The sequence below is a fragment of the Tympanuchus pallidicinctus genome, unplaced genomic scaffold (genome assembly GCF_026119805.1).
Source record: "Tympanuchus pallidicinctus isolate F22 unplaced genomic scaffold, pur_lepc_1.0 scaffold3, whole genome shotgun sequence".
In the NCBI taxonomy this organism is placed as follows: Eukaryota; Metazoa; Chordata; class Aves; order Galliformes; family Phasianidae; genus Tympanuchus; species Tympanuchus pallidicinctus.
Window position 1 is genome coordinate 33854197 of NW_026294747.1, and position 14490 is coordinate 33868686.

The following is a 14490-nucleotide window of genomic DNA, read 5'->3' on the forward strand; positions in this document are numbered from 1 at the left end:
ATTTTAGCTTTTTTTTTTTTGTAACATCTAAACTGTTAATATCTGATAGAATAGCAACTTGGTTATGTTATATCACCTTGGTATGTTTGAAATTTGACCAGTAATATTGTAGTCAAATGAGGAGATATATTATTCATGCTTAGTTAGGTCAGCTGAACACATTTCAGCTTTGCTGTGTTTGCAATCATCTTGACTAGTGTCATAATATTTTCCATCACCTCTCCAAAGGCATATTTAGCACCTTTTTTTTTTTCTTCCTCCTTTTACAAAAAGAAATTCTCAATCACAGCTTTAAAGCAAACAAGCAACTGAAATCCACCCATTTCCTAAAGCTGCATTATCCCTGAGGCACCTGAAACAAAAACATACTCAGTCTAATTACCTTGCAGAAAGCAACCAAGAAAATCACCTTATTCCCAACTCTCTCTTCTTCCCTTACTTCTTCAACCAGCGTGCTTCTAAACAGAAAAGCCTCAGTTGTCAGAAAGCACGCAGGGAGACACAGTGATAGCACAAGCAAACTTCCTTTATGCCCTTGTCCCCAGGAGTCTTTTCTAGTATCTTCTCCTCACAGCCCTCTTCTTGTTCACCTGTGATAAGCGTAATCTCTTCTCAGCAGCTCCCTACGCTTCACTCGCTGATTTCTTCAACAAGCAAGCAACAGAAGAGCTGTTGTTCACAGAGCTCTATCTCCTTTTCCCTTCATCAGGCTGATGTCTGTACTGAAATGAGTTATCATCAGGCAAGTCCATAGAAGCTGGTGTCTAATGCTGCATGACGGTGGTAGCCAGTGTTGGGCAGTGCAGATGCCACAGGCAGGCCCACACAAGCTTTTGGTATGGACTGTGTGGTGCAGCGGGTGGTCCCATCTCCTGCTGGTGCCAGCGTTTCCCTGAGGTCAGGCAAGAAGAGCCTGCGGTTTGGAATTAAAATTGCCTTCTTTCAAGTAAAATACCAAATAGGAGTAATTGGCTATTTCCTTCCCAATGTTGAGCTCTCTCCTGAGTGTTTAGGTTTCATTTGCAAATACCAGAGAGCTGAACATATCCTGAAAGGTGTTTGTTTTTTTTTCTTTTTTCTTTTTCCTAAGCTAAAACATGAAGTCTGGCTCATTTTTTTTTTTCCTCATAATATTTAGAACTGGATACAATATCTTTTGTCTGCTGTTTTCCATGTTCTGCTGCATCTTTCTGCATTCTCCTGGGACTTCCTGGTCCTTAGGAGCTGTGGGCTTTATACAGGCAATGTGGAAATTAGCTTGGCTTAGAGAAAGGCAAGGGGTCATGGCACAAACAGCAGATTATGTGAATCTGGTGGCTGTCTTTCCAGGACTGGGCTGTGACAGAAATGTTTTGAACCCTGAACCAGCTTAAATCTTGGGACAGCTTTTTTTGTATGTTAGGTTCCAGTTCATTCTTTCACAAGAATGACTTTTTGTGCCTTGCTTAGGAGCAGAGGTGGACAGAAAGGGATTTCTTGTCTAATATAATCTACCTGGAGTCCCAGTAAAGTACTTTTTTTTACCTCTACAAAGTGAATATTTTCCCAGCAGAACATACAGATATGATTATGTAACACTATGTTGGTACACAGGAGTGAAGAGAATAGCAAGAATGTGACATCTGTGGGCATTTATAAGACGAAAACAAAAAACTCTGTTAAGTAGTAGCTGAGACCCTCAGCTGAGTCCCTCAGTGCCTTTTCCTATGGCTGGCCTACACATTGCCCATTATTAGGCAATGCAATACAAAATTGTGGATTTTCTAGGGAATTTTTTTTTTTTTTTTGCATACTACATAATTTTCTCATAGATGTGGAAAAAATTATGGTCCTGTCACTCACACTTACTCAAACTGTAGTGCAGTCATGCAGTGAGAAAAAAGTGCATCATTTTGTGACTATATGTAGTAATCTTGACACAGAAATCATTAAATTAAATGATGTTTTAGTAAACACTGTTGCATGTAGCTAACTTGTATAAATTCGTGCATTGCTATATTCAAACCTTAATTAACATTTCATTTTTCAGTGGATAAATAGCATTCTGCTGAAGACAAAGTCAATAAGAAGGGAAGAGATTCTTCTATAATTTCTTTCCAAAATAACTGAGTAGTAGAAACCCAAACAGTGGTCCCTGGTGAACTGAATTTTTATTAATAGCTTCTGTGAAGGATCCTTTAGAGGGAGAGTACTTCAGGAAAAAATGGCTTGATTTTGCATAAGATGGATTTAGTGTGATGTCTGATCATGCTCCTTACATTCCTTTTGAAATTGCAAGTAATCAAAACGAATCAAAAGTGGTGATCAATGTAGTATTAATTTTGAAAATGAATAAAATAAACAACAGCAACGAACATATCCAAAACATATCCAAAATGAAAGACAGATATGAGGAGAAAAGTACAGAAAGTTCTGCCTGCTCTTTTTTTTGGCAGGTGCACTGGCGATCAGGAAATCAGTAACGTTGATGAGAATCTCTCCCCTTAATATTCTGGAAGTATGCAGTGATGTGGGTCTCTTATTAAGTGAATGCATTTATCTAAATGACCCCTATTTGAAACTAAACATTTTTTCCTTAATAATTCGAGATGAAAGGGTATTTACACTTCTATTTTGCCCTCTCTTCTCATACACAAATACATTTACTTGCAATGCAATGAATAAACATAAGTGTAAGTAGAACAATTTAAAAGCGTGTGAAGATTTTCTCACAGAGAAGGTACTGTGACAAAGATTCGTTAGAAGAAACAGTGGCTTTTTGTTGATGTAAGATAGACCTGGCAGTTCTGCTGTTTAATGAAAGATATTGGGGAAGAGAGCTGAAAAGCAGCTCATGGTAAAATATTTTGTGCAGATTTCATTTTCTACAACCAACAATGGTACATTGATTTTTTGTTCTGTACACTGGTGAGATTACACAACTTCGATGTGCAAAGTAAACAAAGCAAGAGAGGATGGGAGAAGAAAGGCAATTAAGGAAATGTCATACCCTTGTGAAGTGTGAGCACTGCTGACCCTATCTGTGGTTTGAAATCCCCAAATTTTAGAAGCATGGGGAATCAGATACAAACTCGTTTCTCGTTTGGCCCTGCTTAATGAAAGAGACAGAAGCAGTCTGGGAAATAGATTGTTGCTGCTACAGTTGTTCTTTCATTCCTAAGGTCTTGCTGCCCTACCTAAAGGAAAGACAGAAACAAATGATACTTCTTTGCTCACCTTGCACAGGCTTCTAGATGTTCACTACATTTGTATTTATAATCAGTCCTTGAAACATTAGGGTTTCTAAGGACAAGTCCATTACAGTAAAAGGCTCAAATAACAATAGTTGTGTATATCATTAATGACTTTCTTCTGAGTTTCTCAAGCTTTACTAAAACATTTATCTGAAATATCTTTCTGTATAACTAACAAAAAAAAATATATTTCATTATTAATCAGATTTCATCATTACTCTTTATTTTTACCTCTTCTCTAAGTTGTAATATGCCCTACATTGCTGTCAGTCATAGAAAAGATTTTTGGAAATATTTTTCTGACAAATATTCACAAATATATTTTTTATAGAATTTCATATTTGAAAATACTTTGATCAAGTTGTTTTCACATAGCTTACTGTTTCATTAGTGACATGAATCTTTAAGCAGCTCTATAGCTCTGATTATTACACTCTGGTAAAGATATAACACTATGTATGTCTGTGTATAACACTGCATGTCTACTATTTTTTTTATTGGTTTTCAATATTCTGACTAGTTTTCCTGCAAAATTTTATAAACCTCGCATGCCTTCTTAATATGGTTCTGAAAAGGGCTATATTTCTGTCTAACAGTTAACATTAAACTTATAGAATCTAAGAAAAATACTGTGTCATAAATATGCTTGTAATACTGCTTGCTGGTTCACTAGTCACAATTCTTTGCTATTGGTAGCTTTATCCAAAATCAAAGGTTTTAATAAGCTCTGCAAAATCATAGCAAGCTGCCTGCTGTAGCCAGCCAGAACTTTGCACGGTTCCTGGAAGGCAACTAGCAAATGGAGTTTCTGCACATCAGTTTTCTCTTAATGCAGCAATCTGAAGTGAGGAAATCTATATGAAAATTTTTTTCTGTCTCTACAGTTTTCCTCAATTATTTTAACTTTTAAGGCAATATTTACAGGAAGAAGAATTGACCAATCTAATTCTGCCTGGAAAACTGTTCCTTTCTTTCACCAAAGACTGCTTTTGGAGCTGGTGTTGTTTCTGCTAGGGACTAGCAGAACGACAGGGACAGTAAGATGCAACTTGCGCCTGCTGTCTTCCACTCTGTGACTGTGCATTCTTGCGAATAGTACCTCCACCCTCCTTGTAACAAAGGGTATTTCCATCTGCTCCTAACTGAAGCATTCTGCATCATCCATTTTTATTTCAGGTTTGAGCTTGTTGGGAAAGGCTTCCTGCTATTCCGAAGCTCACGTCCCACTTTATTAAACTTTTTTTTTTTTTTTTTAACATATATACCTATGTAAGCCTGTTTGCTTTGCTTGAGTTTTTTTTTTTTTTTCTTTTTAACAAACTTTAGTTGGCACAACAGATTTGAGGTGATACAGTCAATTCCTATATGAAATTACAGATCTCATTCCTTAACACTTACATTTTACTGAGATAAAAAAACTCTCCAATTTTTAAAAACACGTAACTAACAACATCAAGCTTTAAATGGAGATTGTATTCCCAAGTTGTATCTACACAATATTTTGAACAAGACAAAACACAGACTATCAAAATCAGACAATTCAAATTCAAATTAACTTCTGTTTCTTCTGTTTTTAGGCTTACTTTTTTTTTTCTTTTTTTTTTCTTTTTTTTAAAGAGTGAGGTTATGACTGCAATAAAACTCTTTCTCATCCATTCTGATTACAGTATTGAAGAGTTTTCAATTTCTCTAGGAGGACTTATGTAAGAAGAGTATTGCTAGAAATACTCTCTCATAAAGCAGTGTCTACATGAGACTGCTCAACTTTCTGCCAGTTAGAATTTTCTCAAAAAATCAAGTTTAGAGAATATTTGTCTTGAGAAGATATCAGAATGTAAAACTCTAAAATGTGCATGCAGCATTATAAAAGCATGGAACAAATCACACAGTTATTAAATATTATGGGTACACATTTGTTCCTTTGTATGTATACATGATAATGATGCATGTATATACACTCGTGCATATGCAGAAATGATGCATCCACAGTGATGCCCATCGGTTCCCTGCCCCACGCACTGGATACAACAGATCAGCACCCACTTACCAGTTTTCATCTCATGTCCCATACCTCACTCACCACTCCCTGCAGACACGGGGCAGGAGCAGAGGTACAAATGCCCACCTGGGCTACTTCACACCACCCCGTGAGTGCTTCTCAAACTGTCTGGGAGAGCCATCTGAGGGTGATTTGACCACCCATTAGCCATCAGCAAATGGTGGTGTGTGGAGATAATGGTGAAAAACAAGCACTAAGTTTGGGTGCTTAATCCGAGTGTGGGATTTGTGAGGATGTCTGCTTCGTGTACAGGAACACTAGCCACAGGCCAGAGCCTGCTCGTGCCTCCAGAGCTTTCAGGGTGAAAGAAGAAAGACAGAAGTGGTGTGTTCGATGGGACAGAAATGAGACCCAACGCTGGCCGCTCCAGCCCTGCAGCACATCAGCCCCGGCCGTCTGTCAGTGCCTTTCTCTGGGGACTGGCTTTCCCCAGTTGCCGGCAGAGAGAGCAGCATGAGGATCCACACGCTCCTGCGGAGTAGAAAGCAGCTCAGAGAGTACAACTGCACCCTGGGACACACGGGACAACGAGGGCGAGCAAGCACGGTGGTTGGGTTGGGGGGACGGACCTCCGCCTCTTAAGCAGTTTCAAACTCCGGCGTTCTCCTCTTCTTCCCACGTTTAGGAACAAGCCCCGTCACATTCAGGCAGCGGCGTGCACGGACACACCTCGAAGCGGCTCACACGTACGTGCCCGCCGCGGCGCCTCGGCCTGCACCGCTGTCTGCAGCGGGACTAGAACCCGGGCCCCCAACCCCTCTCTACTCTCCGCGCTACCCATGCGGCCACCGGGGCACGAGCGCGGCTCCAGGCGCGCGCACCCGCTCGAGCCGGGGAAGGGGGCAGGGGAAGGGGGAGGCGGGGCGGAGCACGGGAGCGCGCGAGTTCGCGAAGCCGGCGGGCGGCGCGCGCTCTCCCAGGCTTCTCAGGGAATCCAGCGGCAGCAGGAAGAGGCGCTTCCCCGCGCACGCGCAGCTGGCCCGGCGGGCGCGCGCTGAGCCGCGGCGGCGGGCGGGAGGGAGGGGGGAGGGGAGGGAAGCTGCTGAGGTAAAGTTAGGGGGAGAGAGAGACTCCGTCAGCCAAGCGAGAGCCGGGGAAGCTCGGCGGCCGCCATTACTGAGCCGAGAGCGCTGAGGAGGGAGCGGAGAGGCGGGACGGGACTGCGGCGGCCGGCAGCGCTCGGGAGCCGCGGGCCGGAGAGAGGAGAGAGCCCCGCGGGGAGAAGAAGCCGCCGGGGGCGCCGGCGCGGAGCGAGCGTCCCGGGAATGCAGCCGCTCCCGCCGCCGCGGAGGAGCCGGATCCCGGCAGCGCGAGGTGAGGGCAGGAATCCGCTCCCCCGGGATCCCCGGCGGCCCGCAGCGGGGCGGGCGGGACGGAGCGGGGGAGGTGACCGCAGCTCGGGCGGGCGGTGCGGTTGCCGCCGGCCGCAGCCGGTCCGGAGGGTTGGGGCCAAAGCCGGGAGAGGGCGGGCGGCCCCCGGCCCCTGGCGGCCCCTCTGCACCGCGGTGGGGAGGGGAGGCGGGAAGGGCAGGGAGCCCGGTCCCAGGCAGGTGATGAAGGCCTGAGCGATGGGAGGGTCTGAGGCTGCCGTGCGAGCTGCCAGCTGGTCACGGCTCTCCGGGGAGGGAGGGAGAGAGGGAGGGCGGCAGGAAGGGGAGCTCCCCTGCTCCTCTGCTTTCCTTCCTCGTTCCCGTCTCTCCCCTCCTCGCCCCCCCTCCCCCCAACTCCTCCGGCTTCCTCCCTTCCTTCCATTCCCACTGGTCTTTTTTTTCCCTTCTCTTTTATGTTACCTTTTCTCCACACTTCTTTCCCTCCTCACCGCCCCCTTATACTCATCCTCCTGTTCTTTCAGTCCTCCACCAAAAATTTGAACAGTTGTCAATTCTCCTCCTTCCTTTCACCTTCAAGTGTTGCGTGATACTAAATTGAAGCAAACTTCACTCTCCTGATGGTGTCTGTGCGTTTCTGTTTTTCCACCAGGTGGATTTTAAGCCTTTGAAATAGGGTTGCCAGTTGCAGAGTTGCAGTGTTGCAGCTCTTGAGCATTTTGAATCGCTTAAACCAGCATAACCTTTAGACTCTCTCCACCCAAGGAAAGCACCAGAGCCACGCAGATAGTGAGCTGTGGTGTTGAGAATACAGGACACAAGAAGTACACAGTACTACTTTTACTTAAACATAAAGACCCTTCCTTTGAGATGAGGAGAAATACAGGTCACCTTCCCCCAGAATGCGGCCTACCCTTTGCTCAGTGGGTTCCTTTTGCACTCTCCTGTATTGCCTCTGCTACCAGCATGGAGTATTTCCTTAATAAGTAGGAGGGAAGTGTTTTAAATCTAGACCAAAATAGGCCTGTGGGGGTATGTGTGTATTCTTTAGTTTAGTGTCATGTGGATAATGGGAAGATTTTTTTTTTTTTTTTCCTTAATAAAAATCTGTGACAGAAATTTTAAAAACTATTCTACAGTGTAAAAACAGAGAGAGGGAGAGAGCCCAGTGTGTGCTGATCAGTTGGACGTCCATTTTAAACCTGTGCACTGAGGCCAGTTACAGTACTGGTACTCATGGTACTTACTCCATAGATTAATGAGGAATTACAGGCTGGCGTTTTCCTGTTGTGCTGCCATACCTTCCGAGGGCTCTTCAGTGTGACAGCTGCTGTCAGCAGTGACATCACTGAGCATAGTTGGATATTTTCTCAGGGAGAAAAACATTTTATGTAAAACTTGTAGTATTTAACACTAGTATATTGCTAATGTTCATCCAGGTATGCTTTTAGGACTGTCTGTTCTTATTTGAAAATTATTTTTAAGATGTGCTGTAGTCTATTTATAGTGCTCTACTGGAACTCTGTTACTAGAGCTCAGAAAGTGTGGTGCAACTACACAATGGGAGAGGTTTTTTTGATAGAGTTTATAGCACTTAAAGTAGCAGAAATCTTTTTAGGCATTTGTTACATGATCACTATCTTGGTGTGTTTCATATCAAGTTGTTTTTAAATCCGGGGCATGCTGAACTTAAATAGTCTGCGTGTTTTTTGAAAGTATCCCCATGGGAAGTGGCTGCCAGCATTGTGTATTTAAAAAAAAGAAAAAAAAAAAAAAAGGTAAATAATTGCGACCAAATGGTCTCTGCTCTCTGGTGTTGGGCTGTATTTTAGGTGAGGTATCACATGTGTAATGTAATCCAATTAAATACTTTATGCTCAGGCCGAATTGTTTTAAAATCCTATATTTAGCGCTAACGATAATGTTGCAGTTTTTGAGGTTAGAATATGCTTTCCTAAAGCTGTAGGTACTTTTTCATGTGCAAAGTGAGTAGGAAAGAAATGCACTGACCATACTGCTAGGTTGTGCTGTGTAAGCTTTCACTCTGGGAGTTGTTATCCAGGAGATGGTACAGAGCTAAGTCCACTTGGGTTTACTGAAGGTACTAAAATGAGTCAGGCAGTATCTTCAGGCTTCCGTAGGTCTGTCCTTAACAGCAGACACATCCTACGTACTGGCATCTTATGACAATATTTATGCATACAACTCCAAAGCTCTCCGTGCTGTTATTGTCAGTAGGCTGACACAGGAAGTGTCCTTCAGATCAGACACGCTCCGGGCATCGTGCTGGCCGACCTTTCCTCGGGGAACACGAGTTTGTGCGGACAGGTGTTCAGGGCTGCTGTCACGGCTGTGGTGGTTGGTGGAGCGGCAGCATCGCATCCGTCAGTAGCGTACCTGAGGGATATAGCCTGTGTTGAGCTCTTAGCGCGGAGCGATGGAGAGTTCCATGTCGAGGTTCCGACCGCCCGGTTCAGGGCACGGTTCTGCCCTGGCGGAGCGGTTGTGGCTGCGGCCCAGTGGCCGCCAGGGGGCTTCGTCGGCACGGCGATGCGGGCCCGCGCCCCGCCGGGTGGGAGCACCTGCGTCGGGGACATGCGAGCCGCCGGCCGCCTCCTGGCCTGCAGGTGTGCTGCCAGACCTGCAGAGAGTAGAGCTTGGTGACCTGCCGTCCCGGTGATATCGAGAGCTGTCTGTTAGCGTTGCCAGGATTTCTTCTTCCTTGTGTATGTTATTACCAACTTAAAAGAGGCACAATGTTCTTAATCGTCTTTTTTTTTTTTTTTTTTTCCCTGAGAGCTCTTAGCCTAGAGGTCAGTGTAACTGAGGTTGGAATGTTGTTGTTTCTTCGTTGTTTTTAGGAGGTACTTGTGTAAGGGCATTAATTTCAAAGATTGTTTGAGCCCTGTCATCTCTTCCATATGTTTGTGCATTTTAATGGAATATTTAAACTAAAGAAAAATGAGTTTGGAATTTTTGGTAGGGAAATTGAAGGAATTGCAGTGAAGTTACTTTGAATATTAGTTGTGCTTTTTTTTTTTTTTGCCTAACACCCATCAGAATCTGAAAGAATCTGTGGTTATTTCGTTGTGGTTATACGCATTTTGTGGTACATCAGAGCAGTTTCCTTGGTTTTGCAGTACCATATCACTAGACGTGCTAGCATAACTGAAGGATGTTTGCATTTAGAAAGGTGAAACTAAAACTTCTGTGCAAGTTTCAGAAATGTGGATACTTTTACACTGTGGCATTAACTCAGTTAAATTAGCTAATGATTCTGCAAAATATTATTTGCCACTTAGGCATGGCTTTTCATTTGTTTACTTTGTGAACAGTTTAAGTGTTCTCACATTACATAGCTAGAAATTGCACATCTGGGTTGTACAAATTGCTCTTTGAATCAAGTCTCCAAGCTTCTCCTGTCAGTACCCAGACTCTACTGCAGTTCCTCATCAGTCCAATTAAAATGAAATGATCCAGATAGGTGGATCAGTGAAATTTGTTTAAGTTGCAGCAAATGCATTTTAGCCCTATGTCTCTCCTTACTCTCCCTCATCTGCTTCATTTTCTTTCTTCTTTTTCTGTTAGTTCAGTCCTGGGTCCCTTTTGTAAGATTGCTCCCTTAGTGCTTTTGTGTTTTCTTGAATGACTTTGTCAATAGTCTGATGGGGTAGTCTTGCACTAAGAAACTCCTGTGAGCAGTAGGCATGTCTTCAGTAGGAGCTTTTCCTGCGAAGGAAGGATTATGAATTTATTTTTCCCACAAGCTTGCACTGTTTACTTTGCTGCTAAAATCAAAGCTTTGAACGTGTATTGAATGCTCTTGAGTATTCAGAAATCTGTAGATAAGTCGTTTGAGAGGCCTGAGTTCAGACTTGTACAGTGATGGTAATTGGAATCTCTGCAGTTTACCTATGTTGTTCCTTGATCTAATTTGTGTAGTTTCTTTCTTTCTTTTTTTTTTTTTTTTTTTTTTTTTTTTTTTGTGATTTTTTTTTTTTTTTGTGATTTTTGCCAACAGCAGCAATGACAATAATTCCCCTGGAGTACAGGTTTCCAGCTGAGGGGTGATGGTCTCTTTTGAATTTAGAAATAAAATTTAGGCCTTGCTTTAATTCTGGGCAGTGCAACAGAGATTTTCAAATTACTCTTATTTCTCGCAGAGATTTAGTAAATTTCTGTGTTTTAAGCCCAGTTTTGCATTCATTTAGGGCAGCCAGTTTTTCCCTCTGTCCTTCTATAAACTGATTACTTTACTTTCCTATGCAAAGAAGTCTTTGGTGTCTCACTTCCTTAAGGATGATAGCTGGATATCATAGGAACCAAATCTGAGATGAATGCATTGGGACAGTCCCTTATTGTCCTCCATTTGTGTATCAGGACCAACCACCCTGCATCTAAGACTGTATTCCTTTTGAGTTTGACTGTCATTGCTGTAGGTGTTTCAGGGCATCATCCCTTGCTGCTCATTGTTGGTTGGTTAAGTAATTTCCTGATGTTCTGTCTGAACCATTATTTCCTAATGTTGGCGACTACCTGGAAAATTTTACTGGAGAGTATTGAATTTACCCTTATTTATAAATAAAATTTCAAGTTCAGGTTGTCAGTACTTGGGAGGGTGTGACTATTGGCATGTTAGTAAGAATAACAGGGCACACTGAATGACTGGTGAATCAAGATTCTTAGTGAGATGATACTGGCAGAGTCTGAATCTAGTTTAGTTTGTTAAAAGGACCTTGATTTGAGGAGAACAGGTTTTTTTTATGCTTGTTAGAGTAAAGAAGATACCTTTTGGTAGTAATTGAATGAGCAACAATACTACTGTGAGCTATGTTTATGTTTGGTTGTTTTGTTTTTTTTTCATTAAATGACAGTGTTTGAATTGTTCTGTTACACTTAGGGTCCAATTAGTGATGTGCTGACAGATGTTAGAATTCAGATATCCAAGTATTTTCTGATGCTAAATTTTGGTTCTCAAAGCGTGAAGTGAGGACTGAAGCTATATGAAAGCTTAGTCAGCAGTATTCTGAATTCAAACCTATGGCTTCCTTGAGATCATGGTCCTTGATATTTGGAAGTGGTGTGCATGCAAAAGGTAAATGCCTCTGAAACGGCTTGCAGGATAATGTTTGTATTGGTGACCACTGTAGATGTCAGAGTAACTTGGTGCATTCACATACCCTACAAAGCAGATTGACTGAGATGGCCCTTTTTTAGAAGTGTGCTTGAGAGGCTCATTTATGAACATTCTCACAAGGCTATGATAATTGAAATCAATCCTAGAAAAATAGTGGTCCTTAACTGTTGCCTCTAGTCAGTGTTAGAGTGAGCAAAGGACCACGGGAGAGCTTTCCTTACCTGTTGGCATTTCCAGCTGCTTAGTTTGCTGTGGTCATGAGCAGTTCTGGAGAATCTTTCATACAGCATTTATGCTTCAGCCTTGTTAAGTCTGTAAACTGGGAACATTTTTAGGTTCAGAAAATAATTTCAGGAGGTATTCCAGAGCACTCTGTACGCATTGATTTTCTTGGCTGTGGACCCACCTGCAACTTCCTGCGCAGCTGCGATTACTAAATAAAGACAAGTGATACTATATTGGTATTTATTAGTTGCTGATAATGTAGTCTCCCATGCTATTGTTTAGACTTTAAGATGCGTATATTTGTGAATAAGTGGCATCTGTGGCTCTCACTGATCTTTTAGGGTTTGGTACCACAAGTTGAGAATTGCAGTATTGCTCTGCTATTGATGCATTGCTTATCACTTGCTAAACTTTTTTTTTAAATAAAAAAGAAGACTTAGTAAAGATGAAGCTTTTTCAACTACCTGTATTATTTCCAAACCAAAATAGAATTACCGAGAATGTAAATGACATAGAAGAAAAACATACTTTTTGGGTGTTATGCTTAGCACGTTTACAGCATGGTGCTGCATCTTCATCAGAACTTTGCCTTAGTTAACAGTGGCTTGCACCATGAACTAGTTGAAATACATCGTTCGTTCCTTTTCTGTGTCTTAATATATGTAACGCTGACCTGGCATTTAAAGTCTGGTTTTGTGTGGTTGCAAATCGAAGATCCATGGAAGAGATCAGTTTTTGATAAATGTACTGTAGTTAGTTGCTCCTATAAAATCAACATTTACCAGGGTTTATTACAGGTGAGAGGATTTTTTATGTAGATTGTACTGTTTTTAGTAAAAGGATTCATATATTTATCTAGGCATTCATTTTATGTATTTTCTACTTAATTGGTTGTTTCAAGTTCATCTTCCAAAATTATATTCCAGGTCTTTCAGAGTTGCAAATACTTCTGCAAGTAATTTGGATTTTTTTTTTTTAATATTACCTACTTTATATATTTTCTGAGGTAACGTACTCACTTAGAGGCTTTTGCAACCCAAATGTTGTTGAAATACCACCTTGCACTTCTGAAATCACAGTTACTTAGGAAGAATTATGTCTTCTGTCTGTTCCAAGTATTAATAGCTGTGTTTAGAGGGTTTAAATTAAGGGGAAGATCCAGCTTGGGCTCTGAGTTGTGAATTAATTTTGTAGATTTAAAATGGGGGAAACAATTTTCACACACAGTTTAAGAGTTACGCCTTTTCTGATTGCTGCTCCTTCTTTCATAATTTTGAAATTGTTGATAAATCTTACCTTTGTTTTCAGATCCCTTAGGGAAGGACTTACTGAAGGTCGCTGTTTAAATGTGGTGACATCACTGCAGAAAGATCACAGCAGGATAATCATTTTGCTTTGCACCTTGTTTTTCTTACAGTAAGTTCAGGCTTTAGGTCTTCGTAATCTTTTATTTAAGGGGGGCAGGTGGATGAGTAAATACAAGGTGATACACCTTATTTTCTTCGTAATTGTGCCACGAAATCTGAAAGTTTGTAGAGAGATGGTCTTATGGCACAATTGTCAGGTCAGAGATTCTTCCTGCAGTGATGTCATACACTTCAGTTCTTCAAAATCTTCTGTTTACACAAAGAAGTGCTCTATTTTCAATTCAAAGACGAAATAACTTGCAGAAAACAACCCCTCCTTTGAGTCTGTAACAAAATTTAGTATGGAACTTGGAACGTTTTCAGTTTGTTATACTAGAAATAGGCAGATTCAAATAAGATAATGAAAGTACCTTACTTACTGTGTAAGTTTTAAAACTGCATAGAACTATACTGGACATTTGAAATATTAATGTACTACTAATAAAAATCTTCCATTTAGGCAGCAACGTAATGATGATTGCATATTAAATAAGCTTCTACCATGTTTATTGCTTAATGAAAATAAATTTCATTCTGTGAATTTGCAGTGTACAATCAGTGTAAAATGGAAATGAAAACAAAAACTGTTTTTTAGATATCTTAAGTGATCCAACTCGCGCTGTTTTGAAAGTCTTCAATGTCAAGAATTTTGTGAGAGACTAGTTTCTTTGTTTTTCCTTGTAAGTGTTCTGTTTCACCTTACTCTTAGTACTTAGTCTCTTAAAAATGTATTGATTAGATGAAACATTTATTGCTGGAGGAGGAAGAACATTTGCTATGCGGAGGTGCAGGTAATCTGAAAGTATTGATTGAGTTTTGTAATCTAGTTGCAAATTGACAGCGTCTTCCTGATTAAATGAAACAATCTTGCGAAGGAAGATCTCTGTTTAGTTCACATCAAATGTGTATTGTGCTGTGTTAAATAGAAAACATTTTTATAGTGGAAGTGGTGACTAAACTTCTTTTTCTGGTGGTTTGAATGATGCTACAATGGTAAGGTTTGCTTTAGAAAGAAAACACTGGGTTGGTTTATGTGTGCTAGTATAAACTCTGTTTGTGACGGATTTACTTTCATTAAGTGATTGTGTTTGCAGAGCCATTT

The 14490-nt window shown here is 41.4% G+C and overlaps 1 protein-coding gene across 2 annotated transcripts in view; it reads left to right on the plus strand.

The window, feature by feature from the left end:
- Positions 1–6326: 6326 nt before the first annotated feature.
- The window catches only part of ARHGAP5 (Rho GTPase activating protein 5), a 48537-nt gene continuing 40373 nt past the window's right edge, over positions 6327–14490 (plus strand). The window contains exons 1-2 of one of the 2 annotated variants that reach the window (XM_052693396.1): positions 6327–6606; positions 13291–13398. The gene's annotated coding sequence lies outside the window, so the exon portion shown is untranslated. The remainder of the gene's footprint in view (positions 6607–13290; positions 13399–14490) is intronic. The other variant, XM_052693395.1, reaches the window with a different exon arrangement.